This window comes from Poromitra crassiceps (assembly GCF_964638095.1).
Source record: "Poromitra crassiceps genome assembly, chromosome: 11".
Taxonomy (NCBI): domain Eukaryota; kingdom Metazoa; phylum Chordata; class Actinopteri; order Beryciformes; family Melamphaidae; genus Poromitra; species Poromitra crassiceps.
The window spans coordinates 18,455,910-18,469,500 of record NC_139643.1 but is presented as its reverse complement, the minus strand read 5'-3'; the positions used below and the strand labels follow the sequence as shown (position 1 = coordinate 18,469,500).

General features: G+C 45.9%; 1 protein-coding gene across 1 annotated transcript in view; it reads right to left on the bottom strand.

Annotated features, from left to right (window-relative positions):
* LOC310785521 (major histocompatibility complex class I-related gene protein-like) overlaps nt 1-13,591 on the bottom strand; it is a 49,752-nt gene that overhangs the window by 26,580 nt on the left and 9,581 nt on the right. The window lies entirely within an intron of this gene.

Sequence of the window (13,591 nt, the reverse complement as noted above, 5' to 3'; positions counted from 1 at the left end):
AGACGTGGGTTATTCCAGTATTCTTCAGGTTTTAGGATCCTTTGATCATGTATACAGCGCATTCGGAATATGGTTTTTACTGCAGTTTGTGAGGCATGTTGCCTGTTTGCAGTCAGCTGATGTGTGCTAGAAAGCACTAGAAGAGGCGATATAATCATATAATCCATCATCTCTGGCATGCGAAAAGAAAAGCCCACATTTCTGATCGGGAGGAGATGAGAAACATCGATTTAAAGAGAGAGATATTTAAAGAGGGAGTGGTGTCCACGGAAGTCCAAAATGCTTACTAATAACGTAGGCTACTAGCCTACTTTTTATGAAAGACTTGGATGTGCAAATATCGCAACGCCAAACTTTCCAGCAGCAAGCTCATGAAATGGACCAGAATAGCGCTGCTCTGTTTATTCTCAACACAAAAACTCCTGCCTGCATCTCTCTCTCTCCCCCCCCCCTCATGTGTCGGGGAGGGCGAGCTACGGCTGCATGTAAACGGGAATATTAGTGGATTATTCATTTTAGTCGGAATATTGTCATTTTCTGAATATGGGCAAAAACAGGAATATTGTGTGCATGTAAAGGTAGTCATTGTGTTCAGATCTCTTTCACCCAATTTAGGTTTTTAAATGCTACTGTACCATTATCCAGATAACTTCTCTGGATACAGGTCGCATTTAAAAACCACGTGTAAATGGGGTGTTATAGAAGCAGCTGCACCGCTTACTAAAAATAAATCTATTTTGGAAGTTGAGAATCAGTTCAGAATCAATAGACCCTTTTCACGGGGGCGATTTTATGTCGAAAAGGCAGGGGAAGCAAAACACTAATGAGGGTTTCCAACTTCCATGTTTGGATGATGGAAACCATCATTACTGTTTTGCTTGCACCTGTGTTTACTAGGGCTGCACCATATGAGGAAAAGCTGCGATGTGCGATAACACTGTTCAATATTGCGATGACGATATGACCTGCGATAAATAAAAAAATGCTATAAACAAAAGTATTAATGGGTAGGGGTGCTCCGATCTGGCTAAGCCACGATCCGATCCGATTCCGATTCCTGGGGTCACGATCCGATTCCAGAATCGATTCTCGATTCCAACGATTCTCGATTCCAGAATCTAGAATCGATTCTCAATTATGTAGTTTTATATTGCAATAACACACAAAGGTAAATCTAAGACAAAAAATTACAAATGTATTAATGCTGAACTTCAAATTCAACTTCTGAAGTATTACAGTGAGGGCCTAAATTAATTTTGCAATATGAGTGTGTTAATTTAAGCATACGTATCAGTAAGTGGCATGGGATTCTCAAAGCCTGTGTTGAGGGTCATATGAACAAAAATGCACTCTTGAAGCTAAAAAAAATCCAAAACCAACAAGTTAATTATTTACATTTTTACTTCAATGTAGAACAGTCATTTCTTACACATGAGATTACTTTTAGCCTTTTAGTCATAACGATTATTGAAAGATATTCCATATTCCAGACTGAAATGTTATAACAGAAGTGGAGTATTGGCCAGAATTACATGAACATTTGGACACTTATTCAGCCGGTATCTTGCATGTTGCGTTCAGGTGCAATGTAAAAAAAAATATATATATATATATATTTTTTTTTTTATTGCGATAACACGTGACTTTTGCGATGTGTTCATCGCGCATTTTCATATCGCGATGATGATGAAAATACGATTAATCGTGCAGCCCTGGTGTTTACCCTGCCTTTTTTACACAAAATGCCCCCAGTGAAAAGGTAGCCTGGTAAACCAGCCGGTCACGTGAACTCACATTTCATTTTGTTCTGTGGGACCGTCTGGCCTCAAGGGCTTTAGCAGAAACTGCAAAGCAGACAAGCCAATCAGCGACTGCGCTCAGTGCCATGTGATTGACAGCGCAAGTTGGCCAATTAGGGACAGACTGACGTAGTTGATGATACAGGCCGATGCTGTAGCAAACATGGCGGCTTCACTAGCAGTAACGTTAACATTAGCATAAACACAGCCATAAGTTATTGCATAATTAGTCTCAATAACAACAATTAAACAAGAGTAAGAGTTAGGCACTTGCAGAGTTTCTCGGCGGAAAAAAGTAAGGTAAAGTAAAGGTTCGTCTAATCACTTGTGCAACTAGCCTATTTCCGAGATTACACTATTCAATTCCAGTTCCCATCTTTTTTTGCTGCCCCAATCTTTATCCCTTAAATCATGTTGTAATGCTTTGTAGAATTTTTTAATGATTTATTTCTTAAGTTTTTCTTCATCCCCTCTTATAATGAGCTGTTCAATGTTTGATGGATCCCTTAATATGTTTTCCCATTCCTTGTTTTTCTGGAGATAATGTCTAACTTGTAAAAATGTATAATGGTCTTGGGCAGGTAGATTAAATTCCTCGCTGAGTTGTTCAAATGATTTTAAAGGTAAAGGTAAAGTCCCACTGATTGTCACACAATGTGTGAAATTTGTTCTCTGCATTTGACCCATCCCCTGGGGGAGCGGTGAGCTGCAGCAGCGCCACGCTCGGGAATCATATGGTGATCTAACCCCCCAATTCCAACCCTTTGATGCTGAGTGCCAAGCAGGGAGGCAAATAGGTCCCATTTTTATAGTCTTTGGTATGACTCGGCCGGGGATCGAACTCACAACCTCCCAGTCTCAGGGCGGACACTCAAACCACAAGGCCACTGAGCTGGTTAAGACGTTTTCTCTATTCTTCCGACTGGATTTGGCAAAAATCATTTACAGCAGATTCAGCCATAACTCTACTTCGCCAGCTTGCTAATGTTGCTACTAGGGATGTTCATCAATTATCGAAAATCGATAATCGATCGTTAAGGATTGGAATCGATCCTGTGGCATTTGGATCGATTTTTTAATTATTTAAAAAAAAAAAAAAAAAAAAAAAAAAAAAAAAAAAAAAAAAAAAAAAAATTTTGACTAGGTTTGGGTGGAAATCGTTCCTCCTCGCCCCACTCCATTGCACAGCCGACTAACGTGAGGTGGAGCTTCATATAGTCTCTAGTTTTCTGGCTGGGCACGGGCCTTTGTGCCAACAAAGCTGTTTTAAACATGAGAAATTCACACCGGCATGCGCCGGGGACAGCAGTGTTGGAGAGGAGACACATTGAAATAAAGAGTTCATTGAGGAGAACACGTTGTCTTTCGTATTTTCTGCCATAGGCATTCATTTTGTTAAAAAAAAAAAAAAAAAAAAAAAAAAAAATGAAAATATTGAAAATTTTCTAAGTATTAATAAAATCGATAATCGATAATTGATCGTTAATTCTCACCGATTATCGATTTTGGAAAATTTTCAAAATGAACATCCCTAGTTGCTACATGCTTAAAGCAGGACTAAACCCCCCCAGATTTCTGGCAGAACGGCATGCTGCTTGATTTGAAAAAACCTATGGGAAAAACCAAGAAATGACGTCCCCTCTTGTCTCACTAATACCAAAGAGCGTGGAAGGAAAGAGACGACACTCCGGCCATTTTTGGAAACAGAATGTGCCTCGCAGTGGTCAGCTGCGGTAGCGCTGGCCCCTATAATCAGCCTCTCTAAACAGTAACTCAATGGGAGAACACTCTAAACTTTGGGGATTCACATCTTTTCCGGGCGTACTGCAAATCTTGATTGAAGTGGTGTAGTGCAGGGATGTAAAACAACAACCATATTGTGGAAACTAAGCAAAATTTTTCGTTTTATTTTTTTCAAGATAAATAGCTAATGAAAAGGACCCGAGGTTCAACTCCCGTTGAGTTACTGTTTAGAGAGGCTGATTATAGGGGCCAGCGCTACCGCAGCTGACCACTGCGAGGTTCTTTTGGCGCTGTCACGTTTCCAAAAATCAAAAATGGCGGAGGCTGCTGGGCGCTGATGTTGCAATGGGGCAATATGGAGCTGCCATTTCTTTCCATAAAAGTTCTTTGCTAACAGGGCTGGTCACTTAGCATTTTCAGAAGGAGCACGTGTGCCCCTAAGTTGAAAAAACTAGGAGCACACAAAGAATTTTAGGGGCATGATAAAAAATGTATTAAATAATGCGTTTCTCCTTAATAAAGGGATATTTGGAGACATTTTTAAACAAATAACATTTATTTGAATATGAAACGTAGGCTACACTACGTTTTAAAGTGAATTCATGTGCAACTGAGGTATATTTTCAAAACGGCAAGTTACATTCCTCAAATTAAATTCACAAACCTGTAGAACAAGAGTGCAGAGAGAATACAAATAAAATAAAATAATAAATCCTAGACGTGTGTGGGCTGCAGAGAGAGTGCAGAGAGCGTAATCTAGAGAGGAGAGTACATGTGGCTTCAGTGACTACGTTTACATGCACATAATATTCCGCTTTTTGCCCATATTCGGAAAATGACAATATTCCGACTAAATTAATAATCCACTAATATTTCCATTTACATGCAGCCGTAGCTCGCCCTCCCCGACACGTGAGGGAGGGGGGGAGAGAGAGAGCTAGATGCAGGTAGGCGGATCCACAGAGTTTTTCTGTTGAGAATAAACAGAGCAGCACTATTCTTACGAGCATCACTTGGTCCATTTCAGGAGCTTGCTGCTGAAAAGTTTGGTGTTGCGCATCCAAGTCTTTCATAAAAAAGTAGGCTAGTAGCCTACGTTATTACCTCGCAGGCTCACAAGCATTGTGGACTTCCGTGGGCACTGGGTGGGCACTATGACTACTCTCTCTCTCTTTAAATTAGGGCTGCCACAAACGATTATTTTGATAGTTGACTAGTCACCATATTGCACAATTACTCAATCGCTCTGATTTAGCTATCATCAGCTTCTAAATTTAGCTTCAAGTTGTTTTAAGCATGTGCCAAATAAAAATAAAGACAATTAAGATGATAATTCACTCAAAAATAATATATTCATGAACTTTAAAGTTTAGAGCATGTAGCAGAATATTTATTTCTGGCATCAATGTACTTGCATGTAATAAATGTAATATAGTGCAAATTGCAAAACTGCAAAATAGTACACATTGAAATTGAAAACATATAGTGCAATGAAATATGTACTATCCATTAAATGAATAATGCAAAATAAAATTAGGGCACTACTACGTGGAATGGAAATGGAACCAAAAACTATTCACTATGTATGCAACCAAAATATCAACAAAAATAAATTGTTTCAGTCTTCTCAGGCATCAAACACATTTTTAAATGTCGTAAGTAGAGTGCAAACTGCGGAGTAAAATGAGGTTTCCAGTATTCCCGTCAGCAACACATGAGCTTAACGTTGCTATGATGACAACGTTACAGCAGGCTTTTAACGTTAATATCGTTAGCCAATAGCTAATGTTAGCAGCTAAAACTTAACGTAGCTGTTGCCAGTGAGCTAACAAGCTAATTAGCCTTCATCTGCATTCGCCACAACGTGCTTCCTTTTGAGATGCTCGTGCATCATACTCGTTCTGCCATGATAAGCGAGTTCAGCTTATTTAGCAGATTTTGCACTTCACATTATTGTGCGTGAAATGCTCCCACACTTTGGACGTATGAGGACGGTTAAGACATTTTTTCTGTGGCGCACTGGGAGGAAGCTGCACGCTGCTTGTTTTTCCGCTGACGAGATATCACGTGCTTTTTTTCACCAGTCACCATTGGTTCAAGGCAACGCTGTGTTGCGTTCAAGTGAACTGGGACACAGGCTCTCAACTTTAATGCCGTTCTGATTTAGATTTTTAAGGCTCTGAAAAAAAATACATATATATTGAAGGTCGAATTCTGTACTCGCACACATGCCCCAAAAGGCATTTTACAATTCGCACTGTTCTATTTTTAGTCGCATATGCGAGTAAAACGGGCGCAGTCACCAGCCCTGTTTGCTAATACTCTTTGGCTGTGCTCAGCTCAGGAATTTTTTTCCGGAAATCGACGCCATGACAGTTTTCTCACCGCCTCGAAAATAAGTTATTTGAGAGCTACAATATCTTTATAAATATCAACAACTAGCCAACGCTGGTGGCCTGTATGGAAACAGCGTTGCTCAAAATGGTTGAAAACGATATCAATTTGGCCATTCATTGGCGAACTAGAAATTGACTCCATTGACTCCCCATGTGTGTGTATGTAGCGTGTGGAAGTATCGTTAAAAGAGCCTAGTGACGCGAGCCTGGTTACCGCAGCACAGCACCCCCGCTCTCAACACGCTCATGTAATCACAATGCGAGATTTCTCCACATTATGCCCTTGTCCAACTTGCCATATAGACCGCTATTAAGTTCCTTTTTAATTTTCGTTTCTCCCTTTTTTGTGATTCTTGACAAAAGTTGTACTGCACCTCTGATTTTTCCTCTCGAGCGCAGGGCAGAGCTGCAGAGCTCCCTCCTCCTCCTCCTCTGCTCAATCCATTCCAGTCTGTCCTTACTTAAAGGAAGGCTTTCCCGTGGGGAATATGAACATATATTAACTCATTGAGTGCCAGCCACTTTTGGAGAACGGACGCTCCCAGTGCCAGAGTTTCAGAGCGTTTTCAGTGATTTCTCGAGGCCCACAGAATATTGTGTGATATTACTATGTAAACACCGAACACGCAAAAAGAACGATGAGACTCTGTTCTATCATCAGCAAAAACAGGTTTATTGATATCATTTTCCGTTCTTTAGTTATCAGCCGGATTAGATAGCTTGATTTAACCAAAAGCAGCCGTTTTTTTCTAGAAGCTGAGATAATGAGCCTTTTGTGAAATTAAACATTTCATGCACATCACTGACTGAAGCTAATATTTTCTGATGTAGTCACACCTCAAAAATAATTTCCTTCAATAGAACAGCGAAAACCAAGGAATTTTGTTTGGCAAAACAATATTTTTTAGCTGCAACCAGCAGCGCTGGCCCCTGCGTGCGCTGCTGGTTGCAGCTTCTTGCTGGTCTTGATTTACTGCTGGTGGGCATCAGATATTCTAGCTTGCGTTTGCCGTCCTGCTGTCTGGGTCTGTCTGGGTCAGTGTTGTATGCTGCTCTGCGTGCCCCCCCCCCCCCCCCTCCTCAACTGCACACTCCTCCTCCTGGGAGTGTCTCTGGGGCTTTCTGCTGCGTTTAATCTGCACTGAAAAGTCCGCTACATCCAGCTTTTTTACAGCGTTCCGCGTGTATTTGTCACCGGCTCCCATGCTTCTAGTTGAGAATAATAACAACTAATAACAAAATCATGCGGATGGGCTATCGCAGCGGACACGGAGGTGCTCAATTGTGGCAGCAGATTGGCTGCTGCAGGCACAGCTAACGTTATGCTTCATGCATATCGATGCATACGGATGCGATGCGATGCTGTGTTTTTTACTCCACTTTCTCTAATCTGGAGAGCACTGTCGCCACCTAATGGCTCGGTAAAATAGGTTATACACATTCACCATGCCCCAAAATTTTACAGGAGATAGATCTGGCTTTGATCGACATCCCCCCGTCAAAAAACGCAATTGACGACTTTAGTCGTCATTGGCACTGAACGTTACTAAATCAATTGACGACTAAAGTCGTCATTGGCACTCAATGAGTTAAATCTCACGCCCCTAAGGAGTTGGAATCCGTTGAAATTTTTTGAATTGGTTGTTCAGAGCCTGAGCAATCAACCAAAATCCACCCTGTGTGGGGGGGGGGGCTGGTGGAGGGGAGGGGCGGGAGCGGGGAGCAGAAATCCTACACTTCCCACAATGCACTGGGCTCGTGGCCTTCTATTCCACGCCCACCCCTCAGGCATTTGGCTGATATCAAACTCCAGTAGGTGGCGGTAATGCACATATATGTTTGCCAACCGCCATAAAACTCAAAGAAGAAGGAGAAGAAGAAGGCTTCGACATAAAACAATGGTAGAAGAAGAAGAAGAATTTTTTTTTTTTTTTGGCTCCAAATTGCACCAAATTTAAACCGAAGTATATATGTCGGGAGATGTCTTCACACAAAAAGTTTCATGCAGTTTAAGGCATTTTCCTAGGAGTTATGAGCATCTGATGTTGTAACTATTTCATGTAAAAATGGGTACATTGCTCAGCGTTAATTTCGTAACTTCAACGCACCTTCTACTAGATGTAAAATTTGACGAGCTTTCCAATGCCGCCAGTCCCGTGTCTGTAGCTGCTTCCGTTCCCGAGATATGGTTCTTTGCAAGCAGCTAGGGGAGCTAACATTAGCTAGCTTAGGCTATGCGGTGAAAAAAGATGGCTGCCTTTTGTTTTTCGTCAGGAGCTGTGAAGGGGCGTGGAGGACCTCTAGAGGCGGAACCATGGCGGCACACCCCCACAACACTTGTAGTTTACAGCTGCTCGTCTTCCGCAAGTCTGGACTTGACGCTCTGACGCGTTTGACGTCAGAGCGTCAAGAAAATATGTGAGAGATGAGGGAGATCAGCCAGGAGGGTTGAGTGAGGGGAGGTGAAGGCTGCAATATCTAATCCAACTACTGACATTGTAATGACACAAATATGGTTGAAAATCAGGAAAGCCGGCCTTTAATACCGATCTAATCTCAGTATGAGATGCAGGGAAATATATTATAGTAGCCGATGTGTTTAGAGCAGCATTGTCACGTTGTCACGTCGTAGTATAGCGTTATATTTTACATGTGTGCTAAACTGCGATGAGATTTGTTTGCGGAAATGACGGCGGGGATGAAAGTCGCTGCCACACAGCAGAGGAGGAGGAGGGGAGGCTCACTTTGGTGCGGGCTCGGAGCTGCTGCAAACACACATTCTCACCCTCCCTCCCTCCTCCTCCTCTCTCTCTCGGCACAATCAAGTGGTTGAGTAGCCTCAATGTGGGGCCAGGGGACCACCAGTGGTCCTTGAGAGGATTCCAGGATTCTCTGTTATCTCTCAACCTAATATATATGGAATTCTGGACAAAATCATATCTAGGCTACATAAAAATAAAAATAAAATCAGATTTGCATCTGAGAGACCAAATCTCATCATATGGGGGTCCATTGCCACAATGTGAACTAAATTAGGGCTCCTTAGTATGAAAAAGGTTGGGAATGATTTACAGCAACACAATGCCATTTTCTTCCTTTTATGATAATAGTGGTGTTTATTGATAGTATTGTAGCGTTCCTGGTATTTATGGAATCAGGAGGCTTCTTGTTGGTACAGGGTTCTTTATTCACAGTTAGTTATCATACAACTCTTGGCGGTTGCTACGCCCATAGCTAGCTAGCTGCTTCTCCTTAGGCTGTATATGGAGACTGCTTCACGCATGCTCTGTCTGACCGGAAGTCTCCCCCAAGCATAGTGTTCCCCCCCAGTAACACTCCCACACATCAGTTCCTAGCTGCAATCGAGACACTTCTATTGCTCACCACATTATGTAACTCTGGATCGCTACATACTCCCCGCCCAACAATAAGGCCAGCTCCCACACTGGCACCATAACCCACACATCCCTGTACCAAAACACACCCAACACTTCTTTCTTTTTTTAGCAACTTTTTTTTCAAACACATTCTATCCCTTCATTCTCCAGCCTTTCTCCCACATCTTTCATCCCCCACATTTCCAACCACCACCATCCTCCTTTTTTATGCCTCCGCCGGCGATAGCCAGGCCGGAGGCATTATGGATCCGGGTTGTCCGTCCGTACGTACGTCCGTACGGCCGTACGTCCGTCCGTCCGTCCGTCCGTACGATGTTTGTTAACGCGATATCTGAGGAACGCCTGGACGGAATTTCATCAAATTTGCCTCAAACATCGACTTAGACTCAAGGATGATCTGATTAGATTTTGGTGGTCAAAGGTCAAAGGTCAAGGTCACTGTGACCTCTCGAACGCCATTTTCAAGCTTGTTAACGCAATATCTCAGGAATGCCTTGACGGAATTTAATCAAACTTGTCTCAAACATCGACTTGGACTCAAGGATGAACTGATTAGATTTTGGTGGTCAAAGGTCAAAGGTCAAGGTCACTGTGACCTCTCGAACGCCATTTTCAAGCTTGTTAACGCGATATCTCAGGAATGCCTTGACAGAATTTAATCAAACTTGTCTCAAACATCGACTTGGACTCAAGGATGAACTGATTAGATTTTGGTGGTCAAAGGTCAAAGGTCAAGGTCACTGTGACCTCTCAAACGCCATTTTCCAGCTTGTTAACGCGATATCTCACGAATGCCTTGACAGAGTTTCATCAAATTTGCCTCAAACATCGCCTTACACTCAAGGATGATCTGATTAGATTTTGGTGGTCAAAGGTCAAGGTGAGCTCTCGAACGCCATTTTCAAGCTTGTTAACGCGATATCTCAGGAATGCCTTGACGGAATTTAATCAAACTTGTCTCAAACATCGACTTGGACTCAAGGATGAACTGATTACATTTTGGTGGTCAAAGTTCAAGGTCACTGTGACCTCTCACACACCCAATTTCCAAGCTCTGTAACGCAACATCACAGGAGCGCCTTGACGGAATCTCTTCCAATTTGCCTCAAATGGCGATTTGGACTCCAAAATGAACTAATGGCGGAGGCATAAGTCCGCGTTGCGGTCGTTCTATTTTTTTTTTAATAACGCTCAAAGTCCTGGAAATGTCCCGGAGCCTGTGGCTCTCTGCGCGGCCGTGTTGCTCTCTGTGATTCTGCCTGTGGGACCGACCCCGCCTGCAGTGTCTCTGAGACTTCAAGTCCCTGGGTGGTGGCCGTCCGGTCATAGCCGGACGCCCCTCTCTGTGGAAACAGATTCCTTCTCCCAGCACGTCTAGGTGAGACCGCTGGGCGGCTGAGATCTGGGGGAAGGGTGCACCCCCCCCGGTACGGGGCCAACCTGTCCCGGTGGAGTACCTTCCTGCCACCAAGTGGCATCTGCACTCGGTACACCACCTCCCCCATTCTCTCCAGGACCCTGCATGGGCCTGTCCAGTGACAGTCCAGTTTAGGGCATCGCCCTTTCTTCCTCCGGGGTGCGTACCGGGGTGCGTACACCCAGACCAACTCCCCCTCCCGGAAATGGTTTCCCTTCGCCCTCACATCATAGTTCCTTTTTTGTCTCATGCCCGCTTTCTCCAGCTGGCCTCGAGCGAAGTTATGAGCGGACTCTAACCGATCTTGCAGCCTCCTGGCGTACTTTCGCCCCGGGGGCGCATCCAGTGCATCCGGTGGTTTGCCGAACGCCATCTCCGCTGGTGTCCGCAGTTCTCGGCCCAACATGAGCAGAGCGGGTGTGCAGGAGGTGGACTCTTGGGCGGCAGATCTGTGGGCCATGAGGATGAGGGGCAGGTGCGTGTCCCAGTCTTTCTGGTGCTCCTCGGTGAGGATGGCCAGCTGCTTTTTCAGTGTCCGATTGAATCTCTCCACCAGGCCATCGCTCTGGGGGTGCAGTGCTGTGGTCCGCGTCTTTTTTATGTTCAGTTTCTCGCACATGGTGGCGAACACCCGTGACTCAAAGTTCCTCCCTTGGTCACTGTGGAGGGTCTCCGGTGCTCCGAACCTACTGAACATGCCCGTCACCAGTGCGTCGACCACCGCGCGTATGCTTCTGGCCATTTTGTGAAATAGTCCATGGCGGCCAGGACGTATCGATTCCCATTGTCCGTGCGTGGAAACGGTCCCATCACGTCCACCGCCACCCTCTCCATGGGAGCTCCTGCTGCTAGCTGCTGGAGCGGGGCGCGAGACTGGTCTAACGGACCCTTGTACGCTGCGCAGAGGTCGCAACGGCGGCAAAAGTCCTGCACGTCTCTCCTCATCCTCCCCCAATAAAAACCCTGCCTGAGGCGACGGAGGGTTTTATTTACCCCAAAATGTCCGGCCCCTGCAGTTCCATGGCAGCTCCTGCACACCGCCTCTCTCAACGTCGTTGGCACTACTTTCCGCCACTTGCTCTCTCCCGTCGCTGGCTCTTTCCAGGACTTCATCAGCACCCCGTTGCTCAATCTCAGGGTTTCGAACTCTGACCACAGCCCCTTGGTTGCGTCGGTGACCCCGGCCACCTCTTCCCACGGCGGCTTTTGGCCCTCTTCTACCCACTGCAGGACTGGCAACAGCTCCATGTCGTTCTCTTGATGGACCCTCCAATCTGCCGCTTCTGCCACCTGTAGCGCCTTGCACACTGGTCCGTCCCCCGTATGGTTAGGGCATATCCTCGCTTCCTCTTGGAGCTCTCTCTCCCTTCCTTCTCTCTTCTCGCAGTACACACACCCTCTCTCTGCGCAGGGCCGTCGTGACAGGGCGTCTGCGTTGACGTGGCGTGCCCCTGCCCTGTGCTCTATGGTGAAGTTTTAGTCTGCCATCCTTTCTAACCAGCGGCACACCTGTCCCTCCGGCTCCCGGAAGGACCACAGCCACTGCAGCGCCGAGTGATCGGTCCGGATGGTGAACCGAGGCTGTCCCAGGAGGTAGTATCGGAAGTGCCGTAATGCTTCTACGACGGCGAGGAGCTCCCGGCGGGTGACGCAGTAGTTTCGTTCTGTTTTGTCAAACGTTTTGCTGAAGTACGCCACCACCCGCTCTCCGTCCGGCCCCGTCTGGGACAGCACGGCCCCCATACCCCCATTGCTGGCGTCAGTGTCCAGTAGAAACGGCAGTGTGGGGTCTGGTGCTCTAAGCACCGGAGACTCGGCCAGCGCTTTCTTGAGGGATTCGAAGGCTAGGTGGCATTCTGTCGTCCAGTGGAAGTCTGCGTTCTTTTCCTTTAGCCGAAACAGTGGCTCTGCGATTTTAGAAAACCCCTTTACGAATTTCCTATAGTATGAGGCTAACCCTACGAATCTCTCGAGTTCTCCCTTGTCTCTGGGGGTGGGCCACTCTATGAGCGCCCGTGTCTTCTCTTCCAGGGTGCGGATGCCCCCCGCGCCGATGCCATGCCCTAAGAACTCCACCCTCCTCTTCAGGAAGTGGCACTTATCTGGGTGTAACTTCAGACCCGCCTCTGCTATCTTCTGCAGGACCTTCCGTAACGCCCCCACTGCTGCCTGAAACGAGCCCCCGTGTGTCAAGATGTCATCTAAGTACACGACGCATTCGGTTTGGGGAATGTCTCCCAGCAGCTTCTCCATTAATCTCTCGAACGTTGCTGGTGCGTTGCACAGGCCGAAACTGAGTACTCAAAACTGCCACAGCCCCCTCTCGGTGCGGAAGGCGGTCTTTGGCTTGGCATAGTCGCAGAGGGGCACCTGCCAGTACCCGCTGCGGAGGTCTAGGGATGAGAACCAGGATGACTCCCCCAGCGCATCTAACAGCTCCTCGATGATGGGCAGCGGGTACTTTCTTAGTCACTCTGTTCAGCCCCCTGTAGTCTACGCAGAATCGCATCTTCGAGCTATTTTTCCTTCTTTACCAACACTACCCCCGACGCCCACGGGCTCTCGGACGGCTCAATGATCCCTGCACGCAGCATGTTCTCTACAGCTTCGTTCGCTATTTCCCTCCGCGCTGCTGGGACTCGATGGGGATGCGACCTGATGGGCCGCGCCCCCTCAGTGTCTATTTGATGTTGCACCAGGTGGGTACAGCCTAGCTCATCATCGAACATCGCCAAATGTCTTTATATTCCTCTAGTACTCGCCACAGTTCTTCGCTCTGTTGGGGTTCTAAACCCTCACTCTGGCGTTGATGCAATCTTCTCAGCATCTCTAACCTCT